At 46.7% G+C, this 16,152-nt stretch overlaps 1 protein-coding gene across 1 annotated transcript in view; it reads left to right on the top strand.

Annotated features, from left to right (window-relative positions):
* Positions 1–16,152, top strand: part of LOC111871515 (serine-rich adhesin for platelets) — a gene marked incomplete at its 3' end in the record, with an annotated part of 129,477 nt that overhangs the window by 26,935 nt on the left and 86,390 nt on the right. The window contains 1 exon segment of the mRNA XM_023864673.2: positions 13,549–13,622.

The raw sequence follows: 16,152 nt of genomic DNA, 5'->3' as shown, positions 1-16,152 counted from the left end.
TCAGTGTGCTCGGAATTGCCAACAGTTCGGGGCTTTCCTGGCTTCCACTGTCAGGAAGTGAAGACGGCTCAAGCCTGAGGATATTCATTGAAATAAAGTAATTGTAATATTGAAAGGAGAATTAGCCAGCCGCTTCGTGAAGACTTTCTCTAGCGCATATTATGCGGATAATTTGAAAGAGAGAGAGAACTCTGTCCTAGACACGCAAGGAAGAAAACACGGAACAGCGAGGTAGAAACGTGCGAGCGAAAATCGGATAGACTACGTAATGAACGGAATGCTGGAGAAGAAGTGTTTGAAAATGAATCAGCCTATACCACCCCATCATGTTTCTAGAAGGTCCATTTTAATATTATTCTCTCACATATAGGTCTTGATAGTTGTCTCTTTCCTTCTGGATTTCCCACCAAAATCTTGTATGCATTCATTTCCTCGCCCATGCATGCTACCTTCCCTGCTCATCTTATCCCTGAATTGATCATTCTAGTTATATTTGCAGTCTAGTACAAGTTATAAAGATCCTCATTATCCAGATTTCTCCAACCTCCTGTCACTCCATTCCTGTCGGGTCCAGACATTCTTCTTGGCATCCTGGGCTCGAGCTCCCTCAGTCCTTCACACACGCACACACACACACACACATTCGTGTTACTCCCTCTCGCGCATAGAGCATTCGTGAAACGTGTTGGTTTACTGCAGTTTCTTAATGTATACACAGTCGGTAGGATTCCTTGCCCTTCGCAAGACCTATACCTGCACAGGACAACACAAACATAGACATCCATGCCTTGAGTGGGATTCGAACTCACGATCCCAGCGTTCGAGCGGTTAAAGATGGTTCATGCCTTAGACCGCGCGGCCACCGTGCTCGGCACCCTCACCCATTGATCTTTCCTTAATGTCAGAGACCACGTTATACACAAGTACAAACTTCAGGCAAAATTATAATTTTTTATGTTTTCATTTTTACGTTTTTATACAGGGAGATAGAAAATAAAAGTTCTTTTTTACTATATAAGGCTGTGTGATGGTTTATCGTACAACCTATAGGAAAACACAAGTGGGATGCAGCCATATAATAACTTAGGTCCATGAAAAACTTTGCCTTTAACTATATATACGTACATACGTTTTGGCCCTTTTTAGAGGATGTATTTTATGTCCAAGAACATTAACTTTCGTTAATGCTTAAAGAGCATCACGTACTAACGCCTGCCTTCAAGTAACTTATCAGAGTATTCTGTTTGGTTCATAAGTTATATGTTGATACTATTTAAACTGACGAGATTAAGTAGCGTCAAATGAGATGAAAAGATGATAGTAAAGGATTAGTAGGTAAGGATTTGGAAGGAGTTGATCGTACCCTGTTCGGAAGTATTGTCACTAGTTGGGTGTATAACGCGACAGATAACTTCACGCCTTATTGGATATAGCGAATTTTATTTCACACTCGCTCATACAATCTCACAGTTTACAATCTCACAGCTACTGCTATCTGCAGTATTGCAATTACTTGACTGCATACTCTTCCCTGGCCAGCTCGTAACTAACTTGTAACTAACTCTCCGCTGGCTAGATTCCAACTCAACTGTCTTCGGCGGCTGTGTAGTTCTCTTATAAACCCTCAGCCGGACAACGGGAAACGCCTCGCTTCCTTGTTGCTTAGTCGCCGTGTATTCCGATAGCCTAGCAACGCTGTTGGGAGTTGTACTGCTTTTGGCTTATTTTGGACTTCACCCATCGTCTGGTATGTAAAAGACAAAAAGACAAAAAACCAGGACATATCGGAGACTGGATCTGTCTCCGTCTTCAGGTGGATAGGGAAGGATAAACCNTACAGTATACACCATCGTTAGAATCCTTTCAAATCTATCTGTTGGGAGTTGTTTACGGCTACGTAGCAACTGCGGCGCCCCGTGTTACGTCACCGCTATTTACTCGCTTTGCCTAGTAACCGCTGTGCTTGGACTCGGCTCACTTCGGTCCGCTCGGTACGTCACGGTTGGCTGAGGTGGAGGGGCGTCATCCATAGCGCAACACGTCACAGTATTATTTCGGCATTTGACCGGAGTGAGGGTAAGTACAAGAATCCCGAGTCAAAATGGCTGATACTCGAAGCAGGTTCCTCCGAGTATAAGTCCACATCGTTGTCTGTACAGCATGTTCGGTACTAGAGGGGGCCAGTTTGTCTCTGTCTGGTATATGTTTCGTCTTTCTTACCAGTCGTCCACTTGACCTCACCCAGTTTAAATTCCGGCTTCATCTTTTGGCGACATTTCGCAAATTTTTTCTGTTTAGAATGACAGGTCAGGGGTACTATTACATTTACACAGCCAGGTTTAAATCTGCAATGACTGGACATGACAGTCTAGCACGTGTGCCCCAGTGAAGAACTCTGTGTCTCCTATGTAATAAATTGACTTTTGTTCTCAGAGTTCCTATTTCATCCTCTCCTAATGAATATCACTGCAACTCCCACTACCCAGTAATCAAATACAAAACGTAATTACTCCTAATTGATGCCTCACGGGTATGGACACTTTCCGGGTAGTGAATAACTTGATTGGGTCACTGGCCAAGAGTCGAAACGAATACTGAAGCCTCATCAAATTCTCTTACTCAACTTCATTAATAATATCTCAGTCTTCCCAGACGATGAAATGTACAGCCGGAACATAATTCGATTTAAGAAGAAAGTTTCTATTGTACCGCGAAGTCTCCCCATTGGTTAGCACCATGCTCCACACACCACCCTTACTCCTACTGCGAGAATTATAGGCCTACACAGGACCCATTGCCTCTTCCTATTAGTTAACACCATGCTCCACACCCCGCCCTTACTCCTACTGCGAGACTTACAGGCCTACACAGGACCCATGGCCCTTTCCCATTGGTTAACACCATGCTCCACACCCCAACCTTACTCCTACTGCAAGTCTTATAGGCCAACACAGGACCCATGGCCCCGTCCTATTCGTTAACACCATGCTCCACACCCCAACCTTACTCCTACTGCAAGTCATAGGCCTACACAGGACCCATGGCCCTTTCCCATTGGTTAACACCATGCTCCACACACCAACCTTACGCCTACTGCGAGACTTATAGGTCTACATAGGTCCCATGACCCCTTCCCATTGGTTAACACCATGCTCCACACCCCGCCCCCACTCCTGCTGCTAGACTTATAGGCCTACACAGGACCCATGGCCCCTTCCCATTGGTTAAAACCATGCTCCACACCCCACCATTACTTCTACTGCGAGACTTATAGGCCTACTCAGGACCCATCGCCGCTTCCCATTGGTTAACACCATGCTCTACAACCCGCACTTACTTATCCTGCGAGAATTATAGACCTACACAGGACCCATGGCCCCTTCTCATTGGTTAGCAACATGCTCCACGCCCAACCCTTACTTCTACTGCANCTCCTACTGCGAGACTTATAGGTCTACACAGGACCCATGGCCCCTTTTCATTGCTTAGCACCATGCTCCACACCCCACACATACTGTTACTGAGAGATTTATAGGACTACACACGACCCATCGCACCTTCCCATTGGTTAACACCATGCTCCATGCCCCACACTTACTCCTACTGCGAGACTTATAGGTCTACACAGGACCAATGGCCCCTTCCCATTGGTTAACACCATGCTCTACAACCCGCGCTTACTTATCCTGCGAGAATTATAGACCTACACAGGACCCATGGCCCATTCCCATTGGTTAACACCATGCTCCACACCCCAACCTTACTCCTACTGCGAGTGTTATAGGCATACACAGGACCCATGGCCCCTTCCCATTGGTTAGCAACATGCTCCACACCCCGCCCTTACTTCTACTGCGAGACTTATAGGCCTACTCAGGACCCATTGCCGCTTCCCATTGGGTTTTGCACAATGCTCCATACCCCGCCCGTACACCTCTTGCGAGACTTATAAGCCTACTCAGGACCCATGGCCCCTTCATATTAGTTAGCACCATGCTCCGCATAATGCCCTTGCTCCTACTGCGAGACTTATAGGCCTAAACACGATCCCTGGCCCCTTCCAATTTGTTAGAACCATTCTCGACACCCCACCCTTACTCCTACTGCGAGACTTATATGCCTACACATGACCCATGGCCCCTTCCCGTTGGTTAGCACCATGCTCCACACCCCAACATTACTCCTACTGCGAGTGTTATAGGCCTACACAGGACCCATTGCCGCTTCCCATTGGTTTTACACCATGCTCCACACCCCACCCTTACTCCTACTGCGAGACTTATAGGCCTACACAGGACCCATGGCCCCTTCCCATTGGTTAGCACCATGCTCCACACCCCGCCATTACTTATCCTGCGAGAATTATAGGCCTACACAGGACCCATGGTCCCTTATCATTGGTTAGCACCATGCTCCACGCCCCACCCTTACTTCTACTGCGAGACCTAGAGGCCTACACGGGACCCATGGCCCTTTACCATTGGTTAACACCATGCTCCACACCTCACCAGTACTCCTACTGCGAGTCTTATAGGCCTACACAGGACCCATGGCCCCTTCCCATTGGTTAGCAACATGCTCCACACCCCGCCCTTACTTCTACTGCGAGACTTATAGGCCTACTCAAGACCCATTGCCGCTTCCCAATGGTTTTTGCACAATGCTCCATACCCCGCCCGTACACCTCTTGCGAGACTTATAAGCCTACTCAGGACCCATGGCCCCTTCATATTAGTTAGCACCATGCTCCACATAATGCCCTTGCTCCTACTGCGAGACTTATAGGCCTAAACACGATCCCTGGCCCCTTCCAATTTGTTAGAACCATTCTCCACACCCAACTCTTACTCCTACTGCGAGACTTATATGCCTACACATGACCCGTGGCCCCTTCCCGTTGGTTAGCACAATGCTCCACACCCCACCATTACTTCTACTGCGAGACCTATAGGTTTACACAGGACCCATCGCCGCTTCCCATTGGTTAACACCATGCTCTACAACCCGCACTTACTTATCCTGCGAGAATTATAGACCTACACAGGACCCATGGCCCCTTCCCATTGGTTAACACCATGCTCCACACACGGCCTTACTTATTCTGCGAGACTTATAGGCCTACACAGGACCCATTGCCGCTTCCCATTGGTTTTACACCATGCTCCACACCCCACACTTACTCTTACTGAGAGATTTATAGGCCTACACACGACCCATCGCCCCTTCCCATTGGTTAACACCATGCTCCACACACGGCCTTACTTATTCTGCGAGACTTATAGGCCTACACAGGACCCATGGCCCCTTCCAATTGGTTAGCACCATGCTCCACACACTCCCTTGCTTATCCTGCGAGACTTATAGGCCTACATAGAACCCATGGCCCCTTCCCATTGGTTAGCACCATGCTTCACGCCCCACCCTTACTTCTACTGCGAGACTTATAGGCCTAATCAGGACCAATCGCCGCTTCCGATTGGTTAACACCATGCTCCTCACCCCGCCCTTCTACTGCGAGACCGAGAGGCCTACACGGGAACCATGGCCCTTTACCATTGGTTAACACCATGCTCCACACCTCACCAGTACTCCTTCTGCGAGACTTATAGGCCTACTCAGGACCCATCGCCGCTTCCCATTGGTTAACACCATGCTCCACACCTCACCAGTACTCCTTCTGCGAGACTTATAGGCCTACTCAGGACCCATCGCCGCTTCCCATTGGTTAACACCATGCTCTACAACCCGTACTTACTTATCCTGCGAGAATTATAGACCTGCACAGGACCCAAGACCCCTTCCCATTGGTTAGCAACATGCTCCACACCCCGCCCTTACTTCTACTGCGAGACTTATAGGCCTACACAGGACCCATGGCCCCTTAGTATTAGTTAGCACCATGCTCCACATAATGTCCTTGCTCCTACTGAGGGATTTATAGGCCTACACAGGACCCATGTCCCTTTCCCATTGGTTAACACCATGCTTCACACCCCACCAATACTCCTACTGCGAGTCTTATAGGCCTACAGAGGACCCATGGCCCCTTCCCATTGGTTAACACCATGCTCCACAGCCCCCAGTACTCCTTCTGCGAGTCTCATAGGCCTACAGAGGGTCCATGGCCCCTTCCCATTGGTTAATACCATGCTCCACACCCCACCATTACACTTATTGCGAGACTTATAGGTCTGCACAGGACCCATGGCCCCTTCCGATTGGTTAGCCCCATGCTCTACACCCCGCCACCACTCCTGCTGCTAGACATAGGCCTACACAGGACCCATGGCCCTTTCCCATTGGTTAACACCATGCTCCACACCCCAACCTTACTCCTACTGCGAGACTTATAGGCCTAGACAGGGCCCATAGCCTCTTACCATTGGAAATTCCATGCTCCACATCCCACCCTTAGTCCTCCTGTGAGACTAATAGGCCTACACAGGACCCATGTCTCGTTTCCATTGGATAGAACTAGGCTCCTTACTCCTCACTTTTCTTCCGTTGCGAGACGTATATTGCGAAATCTCTCCTTCAGAGAGACTGACCAAAGGCACCAACAGCTATTCATGGTTCTTCTGGCCTAAAATTTCATCCTTCTGAAAAAGCCAACGAAATTGCCGACTGTTTGGAAATTCATTTCACGCCACATGATGTGTGCGATGAAAACCATGAACAGCGGGTGGAGGCTAGAGTTCAAGCTCTGCTGAAAGCCGTGGATGAAAACCCCCCTCTAAGGATCAGACCATGTGACGTTCAGAAATTAATAAAATCCCTGAAATTAGAAAAGGCCTGTGGAATTGACAGCATCCCAAATGAATGCCTCAGGCACCTTCCAAGGCGACCATTGGTTCACCTAACTCACTTATTCAATCACTGTTTTCGGCTCTCTCACTTTCCAAATACTTGGAAGGAAGCAAAAATAATAACTTTACCTAAACCGGGTAAAGACCCGAAATTTCCTCAAAATTTACGTCCGATCAGCCTCCTGTCCACGACAGGAAAACTATTCGAAAAAGTAATTTTGAAATTCCTCCGTAAACATATTGAAGAAAGAGACCTGCTCAACGCAAGTCAGTTTGGTTTTCGTGCACGTCACAGCACGACATTGCAATGTATGAGGCTGGCGGACCACGTGACCCTTAATTTCAACAATAAAATGTCTACGGCTGCAGTGTTCTTGGACATCGAAAAAGCCTTTGATACCACGTGGCACTCAGGCTTGCTGTTTAAGTTATCAAAATTGGAATTCCCTAACTCTTTGACCAAGCTTATTGGGTCCTTTCTCTCTAAACGTAAATTCAGGGTCTCTGTTGAAGGCGAAATGTCAACGCCAAGGGAAATGCAAGCAGGGGTGCCACAAGGTTCTGTTCTTTCCCCTACTCTCTTTAATTTGTATATAAATGATGCCCCCCATACACAGGGCGTTCACCTGGCCCTCTTTGCAGACGACACCTGTCTGTATGCGACAGATCGCAAAGAGGGTTTTATTGTTAGAAAACTCCAGCGCGGTCTCAGCTCAATGGAGACCTGGTGTGAGCGCTGGAATATAAAAATTAATGAAGATAAGACTCGGGGGGTCTACTTCTCTCGTGGTCGTCGACCGCCTGAGTCTTGTCTTACTCTAAATGGAAGAAACATTCCATTTGTAAATAGTGCAAAATATCTAGGTGTAATCTTCGATAAGAAAGTGACTTGGAGATTACACATAGAAATGATCGAAGCCAAGGCCTTCAGAACATTCATTAGAGTGTATTCCCTATTCAAAAGTGAGCGATTGAGCGCTAACATTAAACTGACCCTACATAAAACTCTTATTAGATCCCCAATGACTTATGCTAGTCCCGCCTGGGAGTTTGCGGCAGACACTCATCTAGTGAAATTGCAGCGCCTGCAAAACAAGGTTCTCCGCACGATTGGCAATTTTCCAAGGCGCACACCGGTCCGCGATTTGCACATGGCATTCAAAATTCCATACGTATATGATTACATAACAAAATTATGCAGGCAACAAGCAGAAGTCATACAAAATCATGATAATGAGAATGTTCGCAACATCGGACAAGGCGAAGCCCGACACAGAAAGTATAAGAGGCTTAAACTTGGCGGCGGTCAGGCATACGCCCGTTCAAGTGACTAGACTGCCGTGGTAGCAAATAATACTAGAAATAGGGCGTAATCTGCTGTACTGAGCCTGGACTGACAGAGGCTTGTATATATTGTACATATAAGCAAGAAATAAGTGGGTATTATAAATCTATGTAAATACAGACAGTGGACATATTAAAACAGACTGACTGACTGACAAATGACAGACCCGACCTCTCGTCAGAGAGGGCGCCCCACATGGACAGGACAGTAACTTTCATTCAAAGGAAATATCTGGTCATGAGCCCCAGCTGGGGCTCGACACCAAGACAGACAGACTGACCTTGACCTTATATGGGACTCTACCCTCTCCCGTCTCATTTACTCTGAGCATGGCGATTGCGTTATGTGCCGAAACGTCGGAAAGATATCCTGGAAACCGAAACTTACACAAAGTGTGAAATGAATATATGGCTGAGCCCTCTAGTCCTAGAGGACTAAATGCACTCATTATGTGTATACTAGGTTTAGTGGGGTACATGCAAGGGGTTGTTATGTTTCTATTGTATTGCCTTCACCTCAATAAACCTCTTGGGCTAAATGCAAAGGCGTGTTATATGTGCATTGTCTTCTCGTCAGTAATGCTAGAGGGATATTGTGAATGACTGTTCTGCACATACGTATTGTCTTAGAATTATTCAAATGATCCAGTAATTAGATCACCTGAATAAATACAGAAGACTATTGTACTGGAGTGTCTTGAATAATCCTAGAGGCTAGGATATTTATATGGGCATAGTATTGACTTCACTTGAATGATCCTCTTGGGCTATATGCAAAGGATTGTATACACGGGGTGTCCAGGATCCGTTAGGACTCATTTTTCTTTTATTTTGCCCTGCAATACCATCTGTTGGCGAGTTGTGGCGTTAAGATTCTTGAAGTTTCAGCTGTGGCCGTCTATAATTTCAAAGCACAAGCATCGCTGCATCATGTGTTCTGACCTTGAATGTAACAGTACTGTTCTGACGCTCGTCGGAAAATGGCGGTTGAACAGAGAGCCAACATCAAATTTTGCTTGAAGTCAGGCAAAACAGCCGGAGATGCGTACGAAATGATGAAAAGGGTGTACGGTAGTGAATGTTTGAGTCGCCCGAACATTTTTCGATGGTATGCTGTATTTCGTGACATCAGGGAGGGCATTGAAGACGCTCCACGTGCATCAAAGCCGAGAACAAGTCGCACTGAAGAAAATGTGAAAAAAGTGACCGAAATTCATGCATCAGACAGATGTGTTTCTGCAAGACTCATCGAGAAGCTCTTGGGAATACCAAGAAGTACTGTGCATCAAATTTGGACCGAGGATTTGGGCAAACGGGAGGTGTGTGCGCGGTTTGTACCGCACGCGCTGTCAGGCGATGAAAAACATGCCATGTTACAGTCGGCCCAAAGTGATACAAAATTTATAAAATCGATTGTTACTGGTGACGAGACATGGTGTTTTCAATATGAGCCTCTCACAAAGCGGCAGAGTGCAGCGTGGTTGGGCCCAAAGGAGCCGAAACCAAAGAAAGTGCGCATGCAAAAGAGTCGAGTAAAGAAACTGCTGACCGTCGTCTTCAATTCCAAATGAATCATTCACAAGGAATTTCTGCCAGAAGGTCAAACAGTGAATTCTGATTATTACCTCGGAGTCCTCAATCGTTTGTGGGCGAGAATTCTTCGAATTCGACCTGAATATCGAGAGCAAAGTTCCTGGTCGCTCCTCCACGACAATGCCCCACCCCACAAATCGAAGATCGTGGGCGATTTCTTTGGCCAGAAAAGGGATCACAGTCCTTTGTCATCCTCCGTATTCGCGAGATTTGGCTCCAGCAGATTTCTGGTTGTTCCGAAAGTTAAGTTGGCGTTGCAAGGAGACCGTCACGACACCATCCAGGACATCCAAAGGGAATGTACCACAGTTTTAAATGCGATTCCACAAAAGGAGTACAGTGACTGTTTTCGAAAACTTTTCAATCGATTCCAGCTATGTATTGATTCAGAAGGAGACAATTTTGAATAAAAAGGGTGAAATTTTGAAAATAATTGACGTCTTGTATTTTATTGAACACAGTCCTAGCAGAACCTGGACACTGTATACATACATTGCATCCACGTCATGCTGTGGTATGCGGTAGTATAGCTGGTTCAGACACTATGCTACAAGTCGGAGGGTCGCGGGTTCGATTCCCGATGAGGTCATTACATTTTTCAATTTACCTAATCCTTCAAGCCGTACTGTGGCCCCGGGGTCCACTCAGCCTCTAGCAGAATTGAGTACCAAAGGCAAAGGACGGCCGTCACGTAAGGCTGACAACCTTACCGCCATCTGTGAGCCGATTGTCTAGAGAAAATTTGGGAGCCTCGACGTCTCACAACCCTATGGGCCTTCGCGACCTGTTACAAGGATAACCTTACCTTTAGCTTTATTCTGACTTCTGCTGAATACTGTTTCTGGGCGTTAGATGCAGGGGTTGTTATACTTTGATGTGTGACTGTTTATTGATTTGTGCATGACTGTTTTTCAATAGGATGTCGCCTTTGAATGCTACAGCTCTCTGGAGAAGAGCGGTTGAAGGATACACCTGTTTTGACAGTCGCAATGAACACAAGAAACTCCGCTTAGCCCAGAATGAAATCTTCTTTAAATCAAATAGTTTAAACACAGTAATTTATCTTCTGTTCTTTGTTTCTTTCTATACGGGACTAGATAAATGAATTAGTTATAGACTGAGCTGTTCTGCGATCGAAGAACTCTCTCCAGTGCACGGCGCAGCCCCGGTTTCTAGGAATATATACTGTTTTGGGTGTTGTATGCTAGGTAACAGTTCACCAACAAAAGTGTAATCAGAAAAAAGTTTCCCGGTCAATGGCAAATGTACATTTTACCGCAGTCGCTTGTTTTAGAAATATAAATGCGGTCGGGTCTGTTTTTAGTTGGTTATTTAACGATGCTGTTAGTATCGATACTTTGTAGCGCCGAATAGGAATATGTAGGAATATGTAGCAAATAGTCGCAAATAGTGGGGGAACGCAGTCGTGTAGCTGCTTGAGGCACTAAGCTACAAGCCGGAAGGTCGCGGGTTCGATTTTTTAGATGGGGTTACTGGATTGTTTAATGCACCTAATCCTTCCAGCTGCATTATGGCCCTGTTTTCGAGTCAGCCTGGGGGGGGGGGCATAAAGGGCGGCCATCGCTTAAGACCTGACAACCATACCGCCATCTCTGGGCCGACTGTAGAGAAAATATGGGAACCTCAACGTCTCACAACCATACGGGCCTCCAGGTCCTGTTACAGGGATAGTTTTACCTTTCTTGCCTTGCTGAAATGTAAAAATCTGGTTCATCCTGTATTTCACTAACGAGATCATTTTCGCAGGTCGAAACGGCAGTGGGATGAACATAAAGGAACCCAAATATTAAACATTTCAATATCGGTTTTATAGTCAACTGTTGTGTTGGCTGTGATCACGACACACAACAGGATGCAGGAAAGCAATATTTCTGCGTTCTGAAGAGGCCGAGGTATTACGAAAGGCCCCACACAGGGCAGCTGGGAGCACTCCCGAGGTATTAAAGGGGCCGCAACTAAGGCAGGATACACGCTGAGGGCACAAAATTGAGAACACAATTTCCTTGGTCGAGTCCAGTGACACTGCGAATTAATGAGCTCACAGTCATGGTCCAGTCACGGGTTCGAGCCCAGTTAGTGGTACAGATTTCTGTCAGCGTCTTGCCTGCAATGTCTTCCACAGACAGAAGCCTCTCGATGAACTGATTCTGCCATGCAAGACAGACTTGAGATACTTCTGCAGCAGAGAACCTGAATGTTGTAGCGCCCAATATTTCCCCGACCTCTTTCCCACACTTTCTCTGCACTTGTAGAGAAAAATGATTTCGCTTACCGCCTGCTTCTGTTGGTCTCTACTCGTAGCTTGGCTTACATATGGCCCTCCGGATGTAGGCGGTATGTTTCTCTGAAACGTCGGGTTTCCTGTAAACTACAGGCTTAGGCACCGGCCACCCTTTACCCACCAAGAAGATTCCTGGTACGCATTTATGCTAGAGGCTGAGTCGACCCCAGTTCTATAGTGCGGCTGGAAAAATTCCACCCCATCAGGACTCGATCCTGTGACCTTCCAGCTCGTAGCATAGTGTCTCAACCAACTACGCTACTGCGTGCCCCCATACATTTCAGCAATAATGTTATAATCCAAATTTCAGTTTTTAGTGGCATATGTCTCGAATAATATGTCATAATGTGCTAAAGGTTAAATGTGTTAAAAGCAAAAAAAACTAACACTTTAAATAAATTAGATAAAATTATAATTTTTTTAATTGGGGGATTTTTTTAATTCGCTTAGTGGGGGGTGGAGTCCAACTGGGTCCACTCGGCACGACGGCCACTGACTGGCCTCTTGTAGCCTGCCCCGGCTGATTATGATGATGGAGAATTTGGTGGAATGAAGATTGGCAAGGGAAACCGAAGTACTTGGAGAAAACCTGCCCCAACGCCACATTGTCCACCACAAATCCCACTTGACCAGACCCGGGATCGAACCCGGGAAGCCAGCGACTAACAGCTTGAGCTATGGCGCGGCCAAACTGGGGGATAGTGGTGTGTTTAATTTACCGGTTCTCATGTGGTGTAGATGAGCTTAATAATTATTAAGCGTGTTAGGCGCCCGAAAGCGGGAAATAAATATAATGCTTTTAATATATGTATATTTAAATATGTATAATTGTGGTTGTGCTTTTTGTTCACTTAGATATTTTTGGTGTGGTGAGATGAGAATGCGGCGTTACAGAGCGATACATTTCGTGAGAGAGTTTCGAAAGAGAGGAGAGCCACAGATGGGTGAGCAGGTGGATGTGAGAATGCGGCGTTACAGAGCGACACATTTCGTGAGAGAGTTTCGTAGGAGAGGAGAGCCACAGATGGGTGAGCAGGTGGATGTGAGAATGCGGCGTTACAGAGCGACACATTTCGTGAGAGAGTTTCGTAGGAGAGGAGAGCCACAGATGGGTGAGCAGGTGGATGTGAGAATGCGGCGTTACAGAGCGATGCATTTCTTGAGAGAGTTTCGAAAGAGAGGAGAGCCACAGATGGGTGAGCAGGTGGATGTGAGAATGCGGCGTTACAGAGCGATGCATTTCTTGAGAGAGTTTCGAAAGAGAGGAGAGCCACGAGCCAATATTCAGGCTTGCGCACGAGTAGTGCCACAGTCCAGATTGTGAATGTCGGTTCCAAATTAAATTCAGCTGGCTTTTTTTTTTTTCTTGTTTTGTGGTAGCAGCTGCCGCTTGGTGTGATGCTGGATTTGGAACAGCGCGCTGCTAGTTCGGCAGTAAACAGCAATGTAATTACGTATTTATTCACTCTTTTGATCTTTATTATATTTTTTTCTTGTCGACAGGTGGATCCATGTAACACAAGTAGGACTTCGTTCAACATGCTCACAAAAAGCGTTACCCAAGCTTAGGCTTAAAGGTAAGTTGATACTTGTGCCCCTTTTACATTGCATGCTGCAGTGTATTGAGATCTCATTCGTACGTAAAGCTTCATTCCAGTTTCTTTCGACTTCTCAGCACAAAGCTGCGTGTATTTCAGCTGAAGTAGGTGTGAATAGAGACCCTGTCATAAAGAGTTTTGCACTTCTAAAAAAACGTAAGATTCAAGATTAACTTGCCCCTATTCCCAATCATTACTACATGCAGGCGTAAAGCTCCATGTATTCTTAACAGTCAGCACTGGATTGACGCTGGGATAGCTCAGTCGTTATAGTGATGGGTTATAGGCTTGATGGCCGGGGTTCGATTCACAGCAGGGGCAAGCGATTTTTTCATCTCCACAGCCTCCAGACCGGCCATGGGGCCCATCCAGCCTCCTCTCCAGTGGGTCCCTGGGACTGTTTCCCGGGAAGAAAGCGGCTGGGGCGTGTGGCTGGCAGCTCATCTCGTCCTAGTTCTGAGTTGAATGGTGGAGTTACACCTCCTCTTCCCCTCCATGTAACTTAGTTGCGCGGTGCTTAACTAAGTAAGCACATTGACAAATTTAACTTTTACTGGATGGAGACCAGTGGGCAACTTCACGGTCCAGCCATCTTACTCCCAGAGAAATAGTTGGCGATGCTTATGCTACAGGAAGCTTCATTGGTCTCAGAGCGTTGCAACGAAGACAAAAATTATTCCCTTGCCAGGAATCGAACCGCTATCGTCCGGCTTGTAACCAGTTGTTTTACCGACTGAGTTGCTCCGGCCTATGCTTTGAGGAACTCACCGACGAGAGTCCCAGTGCATCAGATTGGATGGATGTGAGGTTCGTTTTGTGGTCTCGATTATAAGCGGGGTTAGAGGTGAGAAATTTTCAGGGCCGCATGGCAGGAAGTCATAAGATGCGTGGGGCTCAGCTGGTTCTCGGTGGCCCTGAAACTGTTAAACAAATGTTTTGACCCCACGGGGGAACAAGAATGCCCGAAAAAATGTGCATTTTCATCTAAGACTTTATGTGCTACACAGTCCGTCAACAATGCACCAAAGTGTTCCTCCTTTCTTTCACTTTCACTTTCGACACATGTTTCGGCCCCAAATGGCCATCTTCAGGTGCCTCACTGTGCTAGAACTTCAGAGTAAGACACCTGAAGATGGGCATTTGGGGCCGAAACATGTGTCGAACGTGAAAGTGAAAGAAAGGAGGAACACTTTGGTGCATTGTTGACGGACTGTGTAGCACAATAAACAGTTTTAGATATAGCAATGCAACAGGTTGCTTAAATACAAGAGTACCTTTTCATATTTCATTGATCTTATATATCATATTCGTTTCAGTGTAGGCTTATTTTGTCACAGTCGAATGGTGAACTGATAGATGTATGCTGAATTGGACAGGACTTGGTAGGAAGCGGGCGTGGTTTAAATCGAGGCACTCTACCGTCATCATCCTGAAGGAACTGAGAAAAATCACAAGAAAACTCAGGATAGCCGGTGTTCAGACCGGGATTCGAACCGAACGCTTTCCGAATACGAGTCTAAAGCATTACAACTACGTTACCTCTTTCGGTAAATGCCGGAATCGGGGGTTAGAACCCAGTACCACACAGTTCTGAGTTTCATTTTACTTAAGGCATGAAAATAACACACCAAGTTGTGGTACAGCTCGCGCCATGCATGATGGCATACGCTTAGAAGCAGTATTCCGTTCTTTTGGGAAGTTTGTAGGGAAGTGTAACGGTGCTAGGTACCCCCACCGCACTCGCCTCACTTGCGGCGCGAAGTCTAATTAGGGCCTCGAACCCACACTGCTCTTGCCGGTTAACATTCGTATAGAAGGGAGGAATGCGGAGGATATGTCAGCCTATCTTCCGACGAAAATGGAAAGTTAGATTGCTTAGATAGCAGTGAGACAGGATGCATGTATCTGTGTCTTCACGCTTCTTTGTCTCAGATAACGAGTGTTTCCTTGCGCACTTGGGCCACTGTCTATGTTCGTGAAACCAAATAATTCTTAATAAATACCTGTCTTCCCTAAAATTACGCAAACACGAAAGGGAAAGAGTGAAAGTTTATCTTTGTTAGTGAGTTTACGTGTAACCCCGCTCACATCTCCTCTGTGTGCCAGTTCTTGCTACTCCCGAGAGAACAGTTGACTGCACAGTGAACGCTGTCTCAGTCTGTATCATCCATCATCACACTCGAAAGTGACTGGCTACGGGCTGGACGACCGAGGGGTCGGAGTTCGAGTCCCGGTAGAGCCAAGAATTGTCTCTTCTCCGCAGCGTCCAGACCGGCTCTGGGGCCCACCCAATGGGTACCGAAGGCAGTTTCCCCGGGGGGTGAAGCAGCCGAGGCATGAAGCTGACCATTCACCTGCAGCTAATGCTGGGGTCAAGAAAATGTGGATCTATGCATCCACTCCCCCATACGTCTCATGCCGTAGTTAAGCACAGGGATAACTTCGCCTTGAATGAACGTGTAAGGATGGGTCATAATCCGGCCCCTACACCACGACCATCGCTACTGTA

The sequence above is a fragment of the Cryptotermes secundus genome, unplaced genomic scaffold (assembly GCF_002891405.2).
Source record: "Cryptotermes secundus unplaced genomic scaffold, Csec_1.0 scaffold625, whole genome shotgun sequence".
In the NCBI taxonomy this organism is placed as follows: Eukaryota; Metazoa; Arthropoda; class Insecta; order Blattodea; family Kalotermitidae; genus Cryptotermes; species Cryptotermes secundus.
This window is presented reverse-complemented; position numbering and strand designations above follow the sequence as displayed.